Source organism: Elaeis guineensis, chromosome 1 (assembly GCF_000442705.2).
Source record: "Elaeis guineensis isolate ETL-2024a chromosome 1, EG11, whole genome shotgun sequence".
Classification (NCBI taxonomy): Eukaryota; Viridiplantae; Streptophyta; class Magnoliopsida; order Arecales; family Arecaceae; genus Elaeis; species Elaeis guineensis.
In genome coordinates, this window is record NC_025993.2 from 2,307,147 (window position 1) to 2,318,796 (window position 11,650).

An 11,650-nucleotide genomic window follows, 5' to 3' on the forward strand; every position below is an offset into this window, starting at 1 on the left:
TAATCATGATTTTGATAAATGGCGTCAAACTCAATAAGAAACTACACAACACGATGCTTAACATGTTACTCGAAAACATGATGCTTAACATGGGGCAGATGGAGAACTTTTTTGAGGCACCATGAACAAAAGAATGGGAGCTTTTGCCAAGTTATGGATATTCTTGTGCCAGAGAAAACCTTGAGCTTCAAAAAGTCTCATATTTTGTGAGTACTATAAGAATTTGGAATGTCTATCTGCCAGCCAATTCATAAAGCACTTAATCATTTTGAATAATTTGTCATTGGAATGCAATTTTTCTAGCCACAGCTACAACTCAACTGAAATCAAAAGGAATAGGGAATTACATTGCCTGCAGTCAATATGCACAAACAGAGAAATTGGATGATCTCGCACTAGGCCGAGCACAAACTAGCTCATGATAATTTTTTTTTCATTAGTGCATTCTAGTACCCACATGCGTACCAAATATTATCAGAATAAACATTCATCTTGTTACGAAACAATATCAACACAAGACTTTAAAGCGATCCAAAGAAGATGAAAGTGCATATTCAAACAGAGATAATGGAATGAGAAATGCTACAATACATTCAATATATAGCCTTCCTGGGGAATAGTGGAGTACAAGATCCTGGTAACTTGTAGATGGAGTAATTGGAGTGTATCATCATCATCAACAACAGCAGCAGCAGCAGCAAACCTACAAGATCTCCTACTGCCCCCACTTCTGTAAGAGGATATTCAAGCAAACAACCTGGTTTATACCATTATGAAAACATACAAACTTGAGATTGCAGCAGAGTAGAACAAAAAAACAAAAGGAGGCATGAGTCTAAAGATAAAAGTACAATGCAATCTCAGAACATGGTTAGCAGTACTCATGATTATAAAAGACAACTAGGGCCCTATGGAGGTCAAAATCCAATTGACATCAACATATACATAAAAATAAGTAAAGCAATGGATAATATTGATTGATAATAACTTGGCTTATATTCTTTTGAAAATATTTTTTGTTAATTTATTGAACTTATACATAATAACTAAGGTAAGATACAACCACTAATTTCATTTATAGTGTTTAAGGCAATCATTAAAAAAGTGGGAGTCATATCGACTAACAATAATATCTTTATATAGAGAAGCTTCCTAGGCATTGCCACTTCCGGAATATTTTAGATATCAACTTTCCTGTCCCCACATAACTCCTAAGTCTTAATTCAGGTTACTCAGGCTTAATATTGCAATCATGTTAAATTCTACAAAGATTTGGAAAAGCCAAGGTTTTTTTGCATTACAATCTCACTGTCAATGAGATGGAAAGTTTAAAGTGTAGGTTCTAGAGACCACAGATATAATTTATGAATTTATGTGCAACCATATAGAATTTTACATATTTTGATAAATATTGCCGGACATGGTTGTTGCCATCAATCGCTTCATAGATTATGATGCAATTCAAAAGTTTATTTTTATTACCAAGGGTATTAACAATAAAAAAATGTAAAGTTTTGGTCTTCATATTGAGAGACCTGAAGTTTTGTTTGCAGCATATAACATAACAAAGATGTACTTGAGCTAACATTCTGCATTTGCTGCAAGAAAATGTTCACAAGATGGTGCAGATGAATGATCGTGCACATACATGAGGTGAACATTGTGCACGCAAGCATGCATGTTTGCAGTATGTGTATGTGTGCGCGCACATGCATGGGCACGCGTGCGCACGTGTGAGAGAGAGAGAGAGAGAGAGCATAAAATTATGCCTAAAAAGGCTAATTGATATAGTCTGTCATTTTCTAGATTTTTTCGTATATTTGTAAGTTGGGAGATTGACATCATTTATAAAGATCATGAACCCACAAAATATATGTATCAACTCATGTGGGAGCTGTGGAGCTCATATAATCAACAAGAATAAAATTAAGAAGAGATGAAACAGAAGTCCACATCTCCATTAGAAACAATTACAGTTCCAGTTAGGGAAAGAAAGTAATACACCCAAAAGACTCCTTCCATACTCACGAGAAGCTTTTTGCATTTATGAACAGTGTCAAGACCTACATGCTTCTCAAGGTCCTGCAAGAAATTACATAACAGAAATCAAAGCATGTTAATGACATAATGTGTCCAAAAGTAAAACTATAGGAATTCAATATGATTTGAAGCTTATCATATCAGGGGGAAATTTAGCAAGCTTTACTCATTGGAAGAAATTATAACATACTTTCTAAATCACAAATTTGGCTACTTTTGCCATAAGGCTAAGTTCATGGGATGTAAATAATTGTAGTGAATGAACAACTTGGCAAGGCACAATTTCACAAGCCTCCCATACTAGTTTATAATATACACACATAGAAAGTAATGCTAATAAACCTGCGTAAGTATGATCTTGACCAGATGATGGAAGGTGATGATTCAAACGATTGGATATGATCTACTATCTCCATATTGCTTACTATCAAAAACTCATATAATTTAGAAATCCCTAGCCAACCCATCCATTGGTCAAAAATTGACTAGTGAACATATCATAGTCATTAGTTTATTTTGCTCATAGTGTTGCTCCATGAAAATTCCTACTCGTTTGATCATTGAAAAACAGAATTATGCACCAATTAGCAAAAATGCAGACAATTATGTTGAAACAAGTAATAGTTATAACTAGTCACAATATTAATTTATAATACTTTATAGCAATTTGTGCTAGCTCTTTTTTTTCTCTGAAAGTCCAAATTTACAATATTTTACCATTATTCTAATATATGTATACATTACTTCTTCATTATTTGAATTATTCAAAAACCTATGACCCAACAATCGAGAAAGAATTGCTAGAAACAAAACAAGACAGCACTTTACCCTCTCCACCTAATATCCTCTTTGTTCATTCATCTCCATTTTTTTCTTACATTAAAGACTTAAAACAAGTGTTCATAATCATGATTTCAAATTGAGATTTATAAACAACAACATATAACAGGTGACTCTATACATAAATAACCTACATACTGAAGTACATATATATGTATGCATCCATGCATGTGTGAGAAAGCAAGCATGAGAGAAAGAGAGGGGAGGAGAGAGAGAGAGATGACCCATACACTTCCTTGGAAAACTTTGGCAATGGGGTTACTGACCTTTCAGCTATAGATGTGCTCAACAAGTAATTAACATTTCTCATAAATTTTCTCTCCTCTTTTGTTTTCTATGCCCATATGAATTTTAGCCCATCTAATAACTTCCATTAATTATCCAGGTTTCAATTGGACCGAAGAATATTGCAACACTACCATCACATATGGCATCTACATTATTAGACTAGCATTTAAACTATTCCCATGACAATTTGTCTTTTTATATATCAAATTATTCATTTAATTTATTGCACATTGCATGCTACACAATATAAACCTAAATTTCAGACTGACATTCTAGAGTAAGAAAATCCTAGTAGATGCTATATTTCTGCACGTGCAATGTACATGGTACATTTGAAATGGAGAATTTGATGGATGGCTGTGATCCACACATCAAAAATATTTACAGCAGATTTCATAAAAATTCCTCCACTATTAGTTTGTATATTCTTTTCTAATCATTTGTTAACAATGTGTGAGGGGAGTATTTACTAACAAAAGGTATTTATAATGGGATAGAGAGATGATTCGCTCTACATGAGACCAAAGACCTCGCTAATACTTGTAGGAAGAATCAGAAGCTAAGACAGAGGGTAAAGCTGCATGGACTTCATAGACGGATGGCTCAAGGGAGTCATCTGTCTATATTTTTAGCATAATTGAGTGACCGCACTATATTGTATTCGGACACTAGATAATCTCCAAATTAGCACCATTTTATATAATCTACTCAACCCCATTCCTATAACATTTTTCCTTGTTATATTTTTCATATGACTCGTTGTAGATTGTTATGTTAATGAGAAACACCTTTTACTTTTGTCCAGTATCCATCTTTGATCAACCTAATATGATTAACACTGCATATTGGTATAGCATCATGACACAAAGGACTATTTAGCAATGACTGTTTGTCAGAAAACATAAGCACCCAATCTTTCTGTCACCAAATTCCTCCATGATAAACCACATTTGACCTGAATTATATCCTGCACAAGCTAATCCCCCCTTCTAAAGAACAAAAAGAAAAAGACCACCCAACCCCAGAAAAAAGAAAAAAGAAAAAAAAACAATTTTATATGGTTATATGGCAGATAATGCTTCCATTTCTTATGTGCTATGCAGATCTGCATGCTACAGTTGTAGATAATAGGGTTTTTCTACTAAATGATTTCTGAATTTTGGAAACAGACACTGAAAAATTCTTGTGACAATCATTGCATATGCACGGGCACAGACACAAAAGCAGAGGCACAACACACATATACACATGGAGAATCTATTTTATACAGCAAATGATGCACACAAGAAAATTTTCTTGTAACATTCATTACATAAATCAAGTTATCCAATAGTCATAGTTTATTAAGGAACAAGTGTTGCTCGAGTTTTCTCATGGAATCCTATTTTGTTTACATCCAGAACAGGGGAAAAATGTTAAGCTTAAGATGAACTTCACTTCTGGAGGGGAAAAAAAGGCAACAAGGTGAAGAACATTGAGCACTGCAGTCTCACCTTGAGAAACTCTGTGGGGCCTGTTCATGACAAAAACTCGCCTTCAGCTATGTAAAACATCCATGAGTCATAGGGTGCACATGGAACTAACTCTCCCAATGCATCAAGAACCTAAGAGTCATGAGAAACACATCATTTTTGTATGAAAGATAACCCACAGATCCGCAGGCAACACAGAGAATCCAGAAACAACGTCCAACAGCAGTGTCTTTCCTTGGCGCAAAATGAACTTGCAATCCATGGAACATTTCAGTTAAAGAGTGAACAAGAGAGGAAGCATATTGATAAAATAATTGAATAATTTTAAGAGAATCTTGATTCATAAAAATCCTCAAATTTAAAAAAAGGACATCATGGAGATACATGATAATTTGAAGAAATGTTTGTCAAGTGATATTTTAGAAATATTATGCATACACAGTGGTCTTGGTCTCATGCATCTTTCTGATAGCATATGCTAAGTCATGAAAATCCTGCTTTTCCACTATTTTCTTGCTCCATGCATGATGATTAGAATAGGCCACATCAAGTATATTGCATCATTTAATTCTACTTTACAAGTCAATGGAGACAGCTTTTCTCCAAATGTGTAAAAAGCATTCAGTCGCTAGATCGGAAGTATCCTTTGATGACTTTTTATTTCATTTTGTTCAAAAAACTGATATGTTTAAACACCATCCATTATTCACCTGTGCAAGAGGATTAGCTTGGGGACCTCTTGGCTGGAATCCAGAAAACAAGGATGGATTTGAGTCAAATTTGTAACCTTTCATTTCAAATGAATGACCAGCACCTCCAGAAACATTATGACTTTCTAACACAAGAACATTCTGCCTATGTCCAGCTAACATTCCAGCACAACAGTCTACGACACCACTTTCAATAACAACATCATCTACTTGCAGCTTTCCTAGTCAACTTATGACCATTAGACAAATGAGTGCTAGAACCCCGACACAGCAAAAAATCCACATGCATGAGCTTACGAGTAGTTTATGCCAAAAAAAAAAAAAAGAAATTATTCAAAACCTAAGGTTCCCCAATTATAAGGAAAAATTCATTATCTTGCTTCCTTGGTAATCCGTATTTGATTGCAATACAAGAAAATAAATTCTCAGAACTAGTCTAAAGTTATATATGAGTGTGTCTGCATATTTTAAGTGGGAGAGATATGCTGGAACCATACCAAGTACATAAGTTGAGCTAAAATCTTGCTGCGAAAAATTAAGAGCAAATACTAAGAGCACAAAATACATGATGGGCCATGTAGATTGACAATCTGCAGTGTTAAAAAGTATTGACATATAAAAAAATCAGATGTTTTGGACATTTCAACCTATGCATCAAGTAGCATATATTGGAATGGTGTTGATAAAACTCAGGCATCAAAGTGAATGATGAACAAAGTAAGTTGAGATTCCAGGAGATTGATCATGATCTCTACATTTTTGAACACATACCGCTAAAAATTCAGTATTTTTGGATGCCATTAAAAAATAAAAGAATCCAACTCGCAGTAGTTATTCACTCTATGACCTCACAATTGGTAAAAAGCCAATTCAAGTGTGAATATGAACTTAGCTCGAGGACAAAAAAAGGATACCATGCCATTATGTAACGAGTATCTGACTTTAAACTAATATATTTGTAAAAGATAAAGAGGAAAGGAATCCAACAAGTATGACAAACAGTATATTTGGCTAATTTCCATCAACATGAGTTTAAGATCTGAGATCAGACGAGTGCTTCAATGAAAATTAACGTGACATCTAAAGGATTTGGGCCAAAGGAAGAAGAAAACATTAAGAACAGAGAGAGATGGGTATCCAGAAGATAGGGAAGTGCCAAGGAGCCATGGATTAGCTTAGATACTCAAAATAGACCGATCAATCAGAAGCAATGCAACATCCGTAATTGCTTTCTGTAAGAAAGACAATCCTATTGTTGCCAAACAAGAAATAAAGGAAGTGTTGCGGCCAATCGCCTCGTCGCCCGATCGCCGGGGAGCGTGCACCTGCAAAAGGAAGTCCGCACTGACCGGAGGCGGCTCCGGCGGGGACCCTCCGACGGTCAAGTCAGAGAGGTGACTGGGCAACAGTGAAATGCAGACAGAGAGCTCTGAGAAAGAGAGAGGGAGAGAGAGGAGCGAGCCTGCGTATGTGGGAGAGACGGGCGGATCGACCCCTTGCACTGTTGCCTTCCCCGGTATATATAGTGGAGCTAGGTATGGCGCCGTCATTAATGGCGCGGACAAGTGAGGAACTGTCAACTCACTGTGGGCTGTCAGAGCCGCCGTGAAAACGTCACGTCGCCGTGCGGCCGTCTAATCACCAGGGTTGACCCGGCTCTCGGCGGGACAATGCCCCTAGGTAATTGTGCCGCATGTCCGTGTCAGAGCTGACAACGTCTGGCGGCTGTACGGCGGTTGGAGGAGTCAGCCGACCCTAGGTCGGCAGCCAGCGGAGCGGCGTCGGGTTCCTCCGGTCGGTCGGCGAGCTTCATGTAAGTCGGGCCTCAGACCCCCGGGTTCAGTCGGTCGGGACGGATACGCCCGACATACCCCAAGTCGGCGATTAGCCGCAGACTGGTCGGTAGTTAACCGCTGAAGGCATCCGTCAGTCGGTCGGGCGGTCGGGCCCTCCGGCGGTCGGTCGGGTCGGGCGTCGGGCCTCCGGCGGTCGGTCGGGCGGTCGGGCCCCCCGGCAGTCAGTCGGCGGGTTTCCCCAACAGTTGCCCCCCTCCACTCCCGAGTCGGGTGGTGAGCAGGACGATGCTTCCATTCGGGCAGCAATCCCGGACGACTGGGAGTGGATTTGTCGCACGTGTAGATCCGACCGTACTGTCGGATGATCCGATGTCAGACGTCTCATGAATGCCCAGCGATCCGGACGTCCAGTCGACGTCAGAGGTCACGTCGGCATCAGGTGTCAGACGCCACGTCTTGTCGTCGTCAGTCGTCACGTCGGTGTCAGAAGATCGGGCGCCGGACGATACGGCGTCAGTCGATCGGATATTCGGCGCCGATCGCGGAAGAGAGGGCCGCTGTCAGGCGTCCCGTCGGGAATGCGAACCGGCGCGGGCGCGTGAATGCGGGGCCGCGCCCCGCGTGCCGCGTGTCAAGGTGGTTGGCCGGCGCCCCCTCCGGCATTTAATGCGGGCGGTGCGGCCGTCCCGGGGCGGGGCGCGCCGAATCTTCCGCCAACCGGTGGGCGCCACGCGACGCGCATCTGCAGGTCTTCGGTCGGCGCGGAAGGATCTCGGCCGTCGGTCGGCCCTATATATATAGGACCTCCCGGACCCTGACCCACATTTGCCACATCTCGCTGGGGAAACTCTGTCCGGGCGATTTTTCAGTCGTCACGGGCAGAGCTCTTCTTCGCCTGCGGAGGGTCCATCCGGTTCGTGGTCCTCCTTTTCCTTCTTCCTTCCTTTCTTCTCTTTCTCCTCTTTCGGTCCCTGCACAATGACCGGGAAACCGACTCAGGGAGCTCGGTCGGGGAACCCGACCGACGACACCCGATCGGCTCCGGAAGATGAGGCCTCCTCGCTTTCGGGGCCGAACGTCGATCAGCTTCGGGAGCACTATCGCATCCCGGAGCAGTTTCGGCTCTCCGCTCCAGGGGCCGGCGGTCGGGTCAACAACCCTCCGCCTGGCGATCTGGCGCTGTACGTTGAAGACCTTCGCGCGGGTCTTCGACTTCCGATTCCGGAGTTCGTCCGGAATCTGCTTGATTACTACGGACTCTGTCCGGCGCAACTGGCGCCGAACTCTGTTCGGCTAATCATTTCTTTCGCGCTGTTGTGTCAGCTTTTGCCGACCAACCCCCGCGTTTCCCTCTTCCGGGCCTTCTTTGTGCTCCGACCCCACCCTAAAGCCCGAGGGTGGTGGCTCTTCAACCCTCGGAAGGGTCTTGCTTTCATAACTGGTCTTCCATCGTCCATTCATGGATGGAAGAACCAGTTTTTCTTTGTTTCCTCCTCCTCTTCTTGGGGCTTTCCTTCTCATTGGGGTACACCCCGAACGGAGGCCAACGACAACAGTCGGGTGGATGCGGACGACCGGGAGGACTTCCACCGACTGAAGGACATGTCGGTACCGAAGCAGAGGGAGCTTGTTACCGAACAAGCTCTCTATGACGCCGGCTTGAGTCTGGTCCCCCGAATAGGTATCGCCCGATCCTCCGGCTTTTCTTTTTGTCCATCTTTTGGTCGGCTTTTGGTCCAGCCATTAATTCTTTTGTCGGTATTGCAGGGACACCACCGAGGATGAGGCTGACTGATGCCGAGATTCGGCAGTTCGCCAAGAGGAAGAGGCCTGCATCGGGGGCCGGCCCTTCGCGTCCTGTAAAGAAGCCAACCCCAGCCCCGCCGATCGTCGAGTCGTCGGCAACCGACCAGTCGGAGCCGGTCTAGCTCTTGCGGCTCCGGCGGTCCGAGTCGAGGAGGGGCCGACTGAAGAGGCGGCCGAAGGAGTATCGGTATCTTCGCCTATGCGGGTGGAGCCGGATGACGTTCGGGAAACCGAACATCGTCCGGCGGCGTCCGGCGGCGCAACAGGGGGCGCCGGATCAAACTCCAGCGTCCTGTCGCTGCCAGTCCCGTCGGTCGGGGCAGCTGATCGGGGGAAAGCCCCGATGGAGCCCGCGGAGGAGGATAGGTCGGGGGGCCGGTCGATGCCCCCAAGCGCCTACTACCCCGAGGGTGCGTCGGCGTTGGCCGACCACGATCTTGCGAGGAGGTTGTGCCAAGGAATCCTCCTCCCAACCGATGTGGGGTTGCTGCGAACTCGGCAGGTGTCCGAGATGTTGTCTCGGTTCTACCCGACAATGGTCGAGGTAAGCTTCGGGTCCTCCCTTCCTTAGAGATTTTCCTTAGGAATTTTTGCTTATCATGCGATTCTGACGAAGCTTTTTGATCGGCAGCTGATCTTCACAATGTCCGAACTTGAGGCCGGGTACCGAAGGTTCGGCAACGTTCGGGCAGCCTTCAAGGAGAGGTCGGCGGCGGCCGAAGCTGAGAGGGCGATGCTGGCCGAGCAACTCCTGCAGTCGGCCGACCGGGAGGCCAAGTTAGTCGACGAGGTCTCCCGGCTTGGGTCCGAACTGCAGTCGGCCAAGAAGGAGGCCAAGCACAAAGGTCGGGCCGTACGCCGCCTTCGACGCGAACGGGATGGTGCAGCTGCCGAACTCAAAGGGGAACGCGAGCAACTCCGGGCCAGCCTGGAGAAGCTCGCGGAAGCCGAAGAGGAGCTGTCCATCGCCCAGATCGACGCCGAAATGGCGAAGGTCGAGGCGGAGTCGGCGAGGGAGGAGCTCGCCCGAGCCGAGGACGAGGCGATGTCGGCGAGAGAGTCGGCCGAACGGGCGGTGGAGGACTTCCGGTCCTCCGACCGATACCGGGAGGAGATGCTCGAATCGGGCTTCGCCTCATACCGGGTCGGGTTCGAGGATGGTCGGGACGCCGTCCATGCCTTGTACCCGGAGGTGGACGTCAGCCGCGTCGTCCCGCCGTTCGCCGAGGAAGGAGCCGAAGAAGAAGCCGACCAGCCGTCGGGAGGCGTCATCCTAGCGGAGGAAGCTATCCCGGGGCAGGGGCCGACCGAAGCTCCTTTACCGACTGGAGGACATCCTTCTGCCGTTGACCCAGCGCTGCTTTCAGTCGAGACGCCGATCATTCCCGATCCTCCGTCGGTTGAAGAGATCGACCAGGACGAATGATCGGCCCAGCCGACCGTCTTCCCTTTTTGTTTCTTTTTGAAAATACATGTAATCGGGCTTCGACCCGACTCTGTAATTCCTTTTCATCAATGAATGAAACTTCTTTCTTTCTCTCCTTGTTTGTAATGCCGACCATTGCTGCGACGTGGAACCTTAGTCACTAACTTAAGCAAGTCGCCAACTTACGTAAGCCGATAGGACTTCGACAATTTGTGCAGCCCCGAAGGCAGAATGCGTCCCGACTTTAGGTCGGCTTCGGGTAGTTGAAGTTGCCAGTTGGGTCCATCCGTTGAGTCGGGAGCCGACCGAACCTGGTAAAGGTTAGGGGGTCGGACTTCCGTAGATGCATTTAGTCGGCCATTTGCGTCGCAATGTCGGGGAACGATAGTAAGTCGGGTCCCCACTCTCCTGCGTCGGGTTCCATGTCTTTTGACAGACGGTGGCAAGCCGAATGTCGTTCAGCCGGCCGTAGGTCGGTCGGCGAGTAGTGAGTGCGGCTAAGGTCGCGTCATGTGATAGACGGTGGTAAGCCGAATATCCCTCGACCGGCCGTAGCCTGGTCGGAGGTCGCGGCAATAGTCGCGTGGGCTTTTAGCTTTTTCTCGGTCGGGGCCCGATCGGCCTGTCGGCCGATGGATTCTGCCCAAAAATTCGACCGTAGAGGGAGCATGAACTCCCGTTGCAACAGCTGCATCGGCCTTTGTCAGGGGCGGATGTGTTGCCGAAAGTCGAAGGAGTGTAACTCCCGTTTATAAGAGTCCGTCGGCCCTTGTGAAGGTCCGACGAGTCGTCGAAGGAGTATTGACTCCCGTCATCGTAGATGCATCGGTCCGTGTAAGGGGCCGATGTGTCGTCGGTGCCAGGTCCGCGTCGATGCGTCGGGGCTGAGCGCCGATCAGTAGTCGAAGAGTTAGAACTCCGATTTTTCAAACTGAACTTGTATTCCGACAATTGAATTACAGAATTCACTGGTAATACAGCTTCAAGTTGTCGGCGTTCCAAGTTCGGGGAATGGGCTTCCCCTCAAGGGTCTTCAGCCGATAGGCTCTCGGCCCGAAGGTGTCAGCAATCTTGTAGGGTCCTTCCCAGTTGGGAGCCAGCTTTCCTTGATCCAAGGGCTTCGACACTTCTGCCTTCCTCAAGACTAAGTCGCCAGGCCTGAAGAGCTTTGGTCTGACCTTGGCGTTGTAATACCGGGCGACCCTCTGTCGGTATGAGGCCATTCGGATTTGAGCCTCATCTCGCAGTTCGGGGAGAAGGTCTAGGTCGGCC

General features: G+C 45.8%; 1 long non-coding RNA gene across 1 annotated transcript; it reads right to left on the reverse strand.

Moving 5' to 3' along the window:
* Nucleotides 1-420: 420 nt before the first annotated feature.
* LOC105036118 (uncharacterized) lies at nucleotides 421-5,300 on the reverse strand. Its single transcript, XR_012137873.1, has 3 exons — nucleotides 4,662-5,300; nucleotides 2,029-2,082; nucleotides 421-757 (listed from the first exon to the last, which is right to left on the reverse strand). It is a non-coding gene; the product is annotated as an uncharacterized lncRNA (long non-coding RNA).
* Nucleotides 5,301-11,650: the final 6,350 nt, after the last annotated feature.